Source organism: Anopheles coluzzii (assembly GCF_943734685.1).
Source record: "Anopheles coluzzii chromosome X unlocalized genomic scaffold, AcolN3 X_unloc_16, whole genome shotgun sequence".
NCBI lineage: Eukaryota > Metazoa > Arthropoda > Insecta > Diptera > Culicidae > Anopheles > Anopheles coluzzii.
The window spans coordinates 72,501-82,500 of NW_026054443.1; the positions used below are offsets into that span (position 1 = coordinate 72,501).

Below are 10,000 nucleotides of genomic sequence, written 5' to 3' on the forward strand. Positions count from 1 at the left end.
CTTGCCCGAGTGGTTACCTCTCGGACATGGGGCAGCCACGATAGGTGATCGTGAAGGGTCACCCCAAGGTAACGCATCGTGCGGGAAGATGTCACCTCCACGTCCCCTACTCTTATGGTGACCTGCGTAGGGTTCTTCGTGCTGGAGATAAGCACGCACTCCGTCTTTTCCGGCGCAATCTGGAGATGATATTGAGCCATCCAGTGAGAGACACTGGCGACCGCCTCCTCGGCTGCAGCCTTCACTGCATTTACGTCGATGCCCGGAATCAGCAGCACCAAGTCGTCAGCATACGCCACCATCTCGCAGTCCTGCGGAAGGGCGACGTCCAGAACTCCATCGTACATGGTGTTCCACAGGGTGGGGCCAAGAATCGAACCCTGTGGAACACCAGCCGTGATGGACCGAGTTACTGGGCCGTCGGATGTCTCGAAGACCAACTCTCGGTTCTCGAAGTAGCTCCTCACGATTCTTTGCAGACCAGCAGGTACTCCTTTCATCTGCAGTGCAGTGGCGATGGCCTGCCAGCTTGCCGTATTGAAGGCATTCTTGACATCCATTGACACGACCAGCAGGAACCTGTTATCCCGCCCGTTCGTGCGGCGGAATCTCATCGCGCTCTGACCAGCCTCGATCACTGTTCGAATGGCACCAATTGTAGATCGCCCCCTCCGGAAGCCATGCTGCCTGTCTGACAGCCTCACCGCAGCAGGATCTTCCAGGTGGTTGTGAAGTCTGTTTAGAATGAGCTTCTCCAGCACTTTCCCTAAGGCATCCAGCATGCACAAAGGTCGGTATGACCCGCTGCTACCCGGTGGTTTCCCCGGCTTGGGGAGCAGTACCAACCGCTGTCGTTTCCATGGTGCTGGAAATGTAGCCGTTTCCAGACAGCTTTGGTACAACGCCTGGAAAACGTCCGTGTACGCAAGGATTGCAGCCTTGACAGCGGCGTTCGGAATTCCGTCAAGGCCCGGCGCTTTTTTGTTCGGCATGGTGCTAGCTATCAGACGGAGTTCCGGGATCGTGACTTGGGTCCATGGAGTCTGCTGGTCTGCAGGCTGTTCCTGTTCTTCCTCGGAACTGATGCTGGGCCAGTTGAAGGGCGGATGTTGCGGGAAAAGCTCTGTAACGATGCTTTCAAGCCTCGCTCTCTCCGTCTCGGGTGGGGCCCTTCCACCGCGAAGACGGGAGAGGACTACTAAGTACCCGGCTCCGAAAACGTTTTCCTCCGCAGCATCGATCAATTCCTGGAAGGCAGCCTTTTTGCTGGCACGTATAGCTCTATCCAGCTCAGCTTTAGCTGTTCTGTATTGGGCTGCAGCCAGACTTCGGTTCTGGAGATCACTTGTCTGCTGCATGCGATCTCTCGTCTGCTCGCAGTTCTGCCTAAGCAGAGCAATCAGTGGCGTCCACCAGTAAACGTCCCGATGAGGGTCGGGGAAAGACGACGTCATCCTTTGCATGGTTTTCTCGCAGGCCGATATCATTGCCGAGATCATTCCCTGGTGATTGACTGCCTTCTCTCGGAATCCCTCGCCATGTAGCGTGGCCAGGAAATTCTCTTTCGAGAACTGTTTCGTCTTAAATCGCGTGCCTGCATGTTGAAAACGCTCTCGCTGGCCCCGTTGACGTGACTGTCCTTGGTTACGCTGCTGGTCTGCTGACGCTGGGCCTACCGAATAGGTGATATACCTATGGTCAGATCGCGTGTCCGTGTTTCTTACCAACCAAGTGCTCGGCTGAGCTATGGACGAGCTGGCGAAGGTCACGTCGACAACGCTGGCAGTCGCCACACCGTTTCCAACAAAGGTTGCCACATTCCCTCGATTCATCAGCAGCAGGCCCAATTGCTGGGACGCCTCGAGCAGTACTTCCCCACGCTCATTGCTGCGTCGGCTTCCCCACTCCTCATGCCAAGCGTTAAAGTCTCCGGCAACTACTACCTGAGGGTGGGATTGGGCTTCCAATTCAATTGCTTCAACGAATTCCGCAAATCCTTCCCGCGACAGGCTGGGTGGCGCGTAGCAGCTTAGGAAGGTGATGCCACCCACCTTGGCAGCTATAAGGCCTGGAACATCACTGCTCCATTGTCCTTGTAGAGGGTATCGTCCTGTGGCCACGACTGCCACCTTTTTGGAGGCATCAACTGCCCATCTTGGGTTGTTCTCGGGTGGTCGATACGTGTGGGAAAGAACCAGCACGTCCACTTCCATTTGTCGGGCGGTTTGCAGGACCAGATCTTGGGCGATCCTGCCTCCACCCAGGTTCACTTGGAGGACTTTTAGCTGCGTCATTGGATGGCCGACCGATCGCATGTCCGGTCCCCGATAACATGGGGGCCATCGCATTTGCCGCAGCGTATTTCTTCCATGCATGTACCAGCCTTGTGACCTTCCTGTCCGCAACGGATGCAAACATTTTGTCGGTCTACAGGTGACCGACAATCGCGGGCGTTGTGGCCGTGCTCAAGGCATCGGTAGCAGCGAAGATGCTCTTTGGGTGTTGCAGGAGCCATCTTCACTCTGGAAATGCAGAAGCCCAAGCGAAGCTTCGTACCATCCAGCGCTTTGGCGGCCTTGGCTGGCAGACGGACGCGTGCCCGCTGGGTGCCATCCGGCATTGTCCTAATGCTCGTTGAGACGATGCCTGCCCCACCCTCGATCTTGTTTTCAAGGAGAGCTGTAAGCTCTTCCTCCTTGGCTAGGGGGTCGATGTCGTTTACTACCAAGGCCGCCATTTCCGTCACGTGTCGACAAGTTCCAGCCTCGCCGATGATCGTTCGGATCTGCTGGAGAATTAAGGTCGCGTTTGCGGATCTAGCAAGCGTCAGTCGTAGCAACGCCTTATCTGTGCGCCGGCCCATGATGATGAAATCCTTTAACTCCTTATGTGTGCCATTATCGTCAACGGCTTTACGGATTTTCAAGGAGACGCTCTCGAAAGTCTCGTTCTGACCAGGAGAGATCTCTATCAGTTCGGGCTTAGGACGCTTACGCTTCTGCTGCTGCTGTTGATGCTGCTGCTGCTGCTGTTGCGACAAGCCTGCGACCACATATCGCTGTGGCTGTCGTTGCTGCTGTTGCTGCTGTAGCTGCTGCCTCATTTGCGGCGGCTGATACCGCCCAGTCTGCTGTTGTTGTTGCTGCGGTTGGTTAGACTGCTGCTGCTGCTGTGTATTTTGACGGCGGCGCACTACCGTCGTCCATAATTCTTGCTGCTCCTGCTGCTGTTGCTGTTGCCGCTGCTGCTGCTGCTGCTGCTGCTGACGTTGGTGCTGCTGATTCTGTTGCTGCACCCGTTGCTGCTGCTGCTGTTCTCGCTGTTGATGCTGCTGCTGCTGCTGCTGCTGCTGCCATTCACGCTGCTGGTTCCGCTGCTGCTGTTGTTGTTGCTGCTGCTGCTGCTGCTGCTGCTGCTGCTGCTGCTGCTGTTCCCGCTGCTGATGCTGTTGCTGCTGCTGCCGCTGCTCCTGCTGCTGTGGTCCTTGGCGACCGCGACGGTTGCGAGAGCTGTGGGCTCCCTGGGCTGTCATCCTTGGGGCTGCTGCTGCTTGCTGCTGCAGCTCGATGACCGAACGGGCGCCCATCCTGTACGTTTCGAGCTCCCGTTCAAGCGCCGCATTTTTCATCAAACTTCCCTGGAGCTCCTTACGGCAGAGGCTAAGCTCCTTTGAGAGCTGAGCAACCTGCATGGCCAGGAGCTTCAAGCTCTCGTTCATCTCTGAGAGAGATGGTTCAGCAGAAGAACACTTACCAGCCTTTGGTGTTGAGGTGGCCGGTACCGTCATCTCCTCGCGCTGTTGACTCTGGCTGGGCAACTTGTCCAGCACTACCAATGGCACCTTCCCCATTGGTGGAACTGCTAATCCCGACGGGCCCGCGAGGATCGTGCAGTTCAATTCTTCTTCATCATCACTCAAGTAGACGATGCCTGCGGTGGGTGGTGGCTCCACCGGTGTTGAGTCAGACACTTTTAATGCGTCGACCCGGTTGAGGGACACCGATCGAGCCCTCGGGCGAAGTACTCGTCCCGAGCTCCCTTGGGGATGGGCATCACCGCCCAGCCCCGACATGTTGGTTTCAACGTTGCGCGCACCTACTTGAGGGTTTGTTGGCAGCCCGACGCACTATGCCTAACGCCCGCACTCTCGCCAACGAGGCGTCAGAAACCGACCCCCGGTTTTAGGTTCGTCAAGAAAACCGATGGAGAACGGATTTTTGAAATGTTGAAAAATTTCAAATTTTGAAATATTTCAAAAGTGAAATATTTCACCCTCCCTGAAAGATTTCAGGGCCGCTTTCACAAACGCGCACCTACTTGAGGGTTTGATGGCAGCCCGACGCACTCTGCCTGACGCCCGCGCACATGGAAGATGGTTTTTTTTTTTTTTCTTTTTTTTCTTCCCTTTCCTTTTTCTCTTCTTCTTCCCCCTTTTTTCCTTTTTTCTTTTTTTTTTTCCTTCCTCCCTCTTCCCTTTTTCTCCTTCTTTTTTTTCCCCTTTTCTTCCTTCCTTCCTTCTTTTTTTTGCTTTTTCCCTTTTTTTTCTTTTTTTTTTTTTGGAAAAAAAAAAAAAAAAAAAAAAAAAAAAAAAAAAAAAAAAAAAAAAAAAAAAAAAAAAATCAAAATGTGAAATATTTCCAAAGTGAAATATTTCACCCTGCCCTGAAAGATTTCGATACCGCTTCCACAGGCAACACTTTCCCGTCGGGGTAGCTTGGCGGGTGCCGAAGTTATGCCACTTTGAAATTCCTCTGCTTAGCTGTCAAACTGATGTCACAACTTTTTTTCGTGCTCAGATACACTGTTTACACTAAAATAGTGCAACTCAGGCACATTTTGGACACTTTTTTCGAATTTCTGTTTTTGCACCACGTCGCACACGCACACGGTGAGTATTCGCAATTGGCAGATGTCACAAAAAAACAGAAATTTTCTGCACGTCGATGGTCACCTAAACTATGGTTACTCGTGTAACGGCACCTTAACAATCGGTCCGTCAGGGGCCGTACAGTCAACCCACCCAATTTCACCCGGAACCGAATTTTCATAAATTTGTTCCCCGAATAATATTAAATATTATTTCATTTTTTCGGTCACAGAACGGGCGATTTTCGATCGGTTTTCACTGGATGAACGTTCTTTGGCCACCCGCTGGCCTTAAAAACCGCACCCGGCGAGAATCTGGGCAAATTATATCGCTGAAAACAGAGATCCGGCGAAACCTTGGCCTAGTATGGGCTGGATGACGCAAAACTTTTTTCACAATTTTGTGGTTTTTTCATGCGCGGATCACTTCTTTACACCTTTTTTCGTGCTCAGATGCACTGTTTACACTAAAATAGTGCAACTCAGGCACATTTTGCGCACTTTTCGAATTTCTTCTTTAGCACCACGTCACAGGGATAACTGGCTTGTGGCCGCCAAGCGTTCATAGCGACGTGGCTTTTTGATCCTTCGATGTCGGCTCTTCCTATCATTGTGAAGCAAAATTCACCAAGCGTAGGATTGTTCACCCTTTCAAGGGAACGTGAGCTGGGTTTAGACCGTCGTGAGACAGGTTAGTTTTACCCTACTGGTGTGTGCTTATAGTCGCTATCTTAACGGAATTCCTGTGCAGTACGAGAGGAACCACAGGTACGGACCACTGGCTCAATACTAGTCCGACCGGACTTTGGTATGACGCTACGTCCGCTGGATTATGCCTGAACGCCTCTAAGGTCGTAGCCAATCCGAGCTGATAGCGCTTCTCAAACCCATTAGGTGTTCGGAAGCTAGCGGGCCTAACAACCCTCTGAGATCCGTTGGAGTCTGCGTCTGCAGCCCGGCGTCTCATCCCGCTATACCTAGGCCGCAACGAGTGGAGTTCGCTGCACGTGTTAGTACCGTAACTGGGAACGCCGTTGGCTTGAGCTCTGCCCAACGTGGATATACCTAGTTTCGACACCTATCAACCGCCCGCAAACGACGGGACTTCAGGCTGGGAGCTGCGAGTTGTAGAGATGCGTTCGCATCGATCCTCTCAGGCGACCCATGCTTGGTGGTTTGTCCGTGTGCCCCTTCCTCGATGTGCGCAAGCTCGTCTTGGTCTGGGGACCACGTCGACACAGGGGATACTTTTGTGAGAGCAAGAGTGTACTTAGTTGAGTGTAGCAAGGGATCGCGTGCCCCTTCCTCGATGGCGTAACGAACCATCTTGGTCTGGGGACCGTGGTACCGTGCTCTGGTGAAGCTTGGTGCGTGCTCTTTCCTTGTCAGACGAGTGACTTGACTTGGTCTGGAGACCGTTCCTTAACACTAGTGGACAAGAGCTGGCTACTTCCGTGTCAGACGAGTGACTTGACACGGTATGGAGCGGAACACGTAACACTAGTGAGCTTGTCGGCGTGCCTCATTCTCGACTTGATTGTCTTGATGTGAGAAACGTGCCGACCAAACCAGTAAGCTTACACACATGCTCGTTACAAGTTGTATAAGTTGATCCGTTTGGGCCGGTTGCCTTGCACATGATGGTGTTGTAGACCATGTTCGGTTAACACGTCGTGTGTCAAGGTGGTCGGCCTTGGTAGTAGGATGTCTTGTGCATGTGACGTGTTGACCTGGTTTGGTCGATGTGTCGTCGTGTACGAGATGACCTACTTACCCGTCAGTTGTCCAAGTTGTGTCATGTGTTGACTTAGTTGACGTGTCATGTGCATGGATGATTGGCGTACGGGTCATGTATGGTGCACTTGCTTCAGTTGAAGGGATGTACTAGTACAGTTATATTAATTGTTTATTTCACGATCTGGTCTTTTGGCTGGATCGCGAAAAAAACGCTAAGTCCCAAATCTTGAACTCGAGAGGAGAGCGCTGATGACAACCTTTTGGACTGGAGCTCCCTAGAATTCGGCTTTTTCCTACTTTAAAGGGATGCACTGTTGTATGTATTGTTTATTCACGATCTGGTCGTTGGATTGGATCGTGGAAAAAAAACGCTAAGTCCCAGATCCTGAACTCGACAGGAAAGCGCTGATGGCAAACATTCTGACTGGAAGTTCCTAGAAATCGGCTTTTTCCTTATTGGCATTATGTGGCACGTTTATTGTGGCTAGAACATTAATTATCCACCAAATGGCACCAACGCTTGGCGAAAGTCTCGAAACACTCCTATCCCGACGCACCAGCAACCGCAACACGATGCAAAATAAATTGCACGAGCTACTGATACTTGTACCATGCACGGTACACGGTACCAAAATATACCCCTGAAAGTGTGCAATTTGGTGCTATTCTAGGAAATTTGTTTGGGGAAGCCTAGCTACGCGTGTCGCACGTTGCATGGTCGTCGATCAGAGGCATGCAAAAGCACCTATCTAGGGGACTTACTTTACGTTCTAGTAGCAAGTTCGATTTTCCGGTCTAGCACGGCAGTACGCCTGCATGCATACACTCCATGTACCAAAAATGTATCAACCTAGGCGTTGCTCAGTAGCTTTTGGCGGCACATGTAAAAAGTACTCGAGTTCAGATTCTTGGAACTTTGCGTATTGTTCAAAACTTATAACGAAAACTAAATTATAAATGGGTAAAAGGCTAGGCGTTTCTCAGTAGCTTTTGGCGCCACGTGGCAAAAGTATTCGAGTTCAGATTTCTGGGACTTAGCGTATTTTTCAAACCTGATAATGAAAATTGAAGTACAAATGGGGCATAAGCTAGGCGTTGCCCAGTAACTTTTTTCGCCACATGGAGGAAGTAGTCGAGCTCCAATTTCTGGGACGTAGCGTATTTTTCAATCATAATAAACCAAATCAAACATAAAAATCATGAAACTTACACCACGTCCCTAGGTTGTGCACAAAACGTAACGATAAAGTGCCGGCGAGGTTAGAGGTGCACCAAAATTGTGTACCGATTAGGAAAAGTACTCTATGTTGCTATGACTTGGGTAAAAAGTGTTGATTAACTGCTGGTTACGATAGACAGTTGCTTATCGTACACATCGCAAACGAACACCCCTTAGTGAGCAGTAGCAGAAGTCGATGGAACAAAGCGAATGCATTACAAACTGATCAAGTAAAATAAGGAACGCTACGTACTAGGACTTCTTTCCAAGAATGGTGTCCGCGACGGGAGGGCAAGCGTCCTTCCCAGGTTTCCCTAGTAAACCTTGTATGGTAAACATACCCAAGCGTGTCCGTAAGCACGCAACGATAGTCACGAACGAGCACATACCTAGGGAAAGTACTCTACGTACTAGGACTTCTGTCCAAGAATGGTGTCCGCGACGGTCGGGCACTGTGACGCAATTACCAAATCCTAGAATCGTACAAGCAGTGTGTACAAACATAAACATTAACGCGTTCGCTCGGGCTGCGCCGTCCGTGTTGAACACAAATGCGGGTGATTATATGAGTGGATGGACAAAAACATGCGTGGCGAAGACAATTTTCTGCACGATGTGCACATAGCTCATTTCGTCGTCCCGGGCGAATGGAAAAACACAAAAATCTCGAGTATCTTTCTAGGTTTCTGTTATAAAAGGGCAGGCCAAAAGGTGACCGGTTGAGATGAGCATTTTAAGCATGCAAGCACTTAATTGCAACTTTTCCTACAAAAACTAGGTACGTACACGTAGATTGTATCAACATGGACATCCATGATTGCGTACGCCCGGGCTGCGCCCTCCGTGTTGTACTTTCCCTGATTGGTACACAATTTTGGTGCAAGTGTACCAACATCGACATCTATGAACGCGTACGCTCGAGCTGCACCCTCCGTCTTGTACTTTCCCTGATCGGTACACAGTTTTGGTGCACGGCTATCCCGAAAGGCAACTTGTACCAACATCGACATCCATGAACGCGTACGTAGCGTACTTTCCCTGATCGGTACACAATGTTGGTGCACGGCATAGGAAATGGGCTTAAAATGGTCAAACTCAATCCATTTCCACTAAAGATATTCAATAACAGCTGTGCCGATGAAGTAGGGCACGATGCAAGTCAATGTTATTTAATGAATTACATGTTCACCATACATTTCAGTACAAAATTGCTCGGTCAGACCTACAAAGTGCTATATCTCGAATACTAAACGTCGCAGATGGGTGTCGTAGAACAATTTTAAGTTCGTCTAACGATTCTACATCCGATTCTGGATAGTGGTTTTTCGACCACTTTTCAACATTTTGTGACACCCCGAACCTAGGGGCAGCTCCCTAGCTTTTTTCAAAAATGTGCACCGAACGGGCCAGAGAGCTCGAGTAGTCGAAAAATTTTTTTTTGCTAAAACCCCTCAAAACGTGTCAGGAACGCACCCTAGATGATGAAAAGTGAAACCAGAATGTCAATCGACAACATGCCCGGGGGTACAAATTTGCTCTACGCGTCCCTAGGTAGGGTACTTTTTCATACAAACATCAAAGTGTACGGTGCACAAAGTGCGCGGAACAAAAATTGCTCGGTCAGACCTACAAAGTGCTATATCTCGAATACTAAACGTCGCAGATGGGTGTCGTAGAACAATTTTAAGTTCGTCTAACGATTCTACATCCGATTCTGGATAGTGGTTTTTCGACCACTTTTCAACATTTTGTGACACCCCGAACCTAGGGGCAGCTCCCTAGCTTTTTTCAAAAATGTGCACCGAACGGGCCAGAGAGCTCGAGTAGTCGAAAAATTTTTTTTTGCTAAAACCCCTAAAAACGTGTCAGGAACGCACCCTAGATGATGAAAAGTGCAACCAGAATGTCAATCGACAACATTCCCGGGGGTACAAATTTGCTCTACGCGTCCCTAGGTAGGGTACTTTTTCATACAAACATCAAAGTGTACGGTGCACACAGTGCGCGGAACAAAAATTGCTCGGTCAGACCTAGGACGGGCCATATCTCGAATACTAAACGTCGCAGATGGGTGTCGTAGAACAATTTTAAGTTCGTCTAACGATTCTTCATCCGATTCTGGATAGTGGTTTTTCGACCACTTTTCAACATTTTGTGACACCCCGAACCTAGGGGCAG

The 10,000-nt window shown here is 50.1% G+C and overlaps 1 long non-coding RNA gene across 5 annotated transcripts in view; it reads right to left on the reverse strand.

The window, feature by feature from the left end:
• LOC125907736 (uncharacterized) overlaps positions 1-10,000 on the reverse strand; it is a 77,132-nt gene that overhangs the window by 60,549 nt on the left and 6,583 nt on the right. Inside the window, exon 2 of one of the 5 annotated variants that reach the window (XR_007452906.1) lies at positions 5,522-5,609. The exons of the other annotated variants lie outside the window; for them this stretch is intronic. This is a non-coding gene — a long non-coding RNA (uncharacterized LOC125907736). Of the gene's footprint in view, positions 1-5,521; positions 5,610-10,000 lie in introns of those variants that run through there. 5 annotated transcript variants of the gene reach the window in all.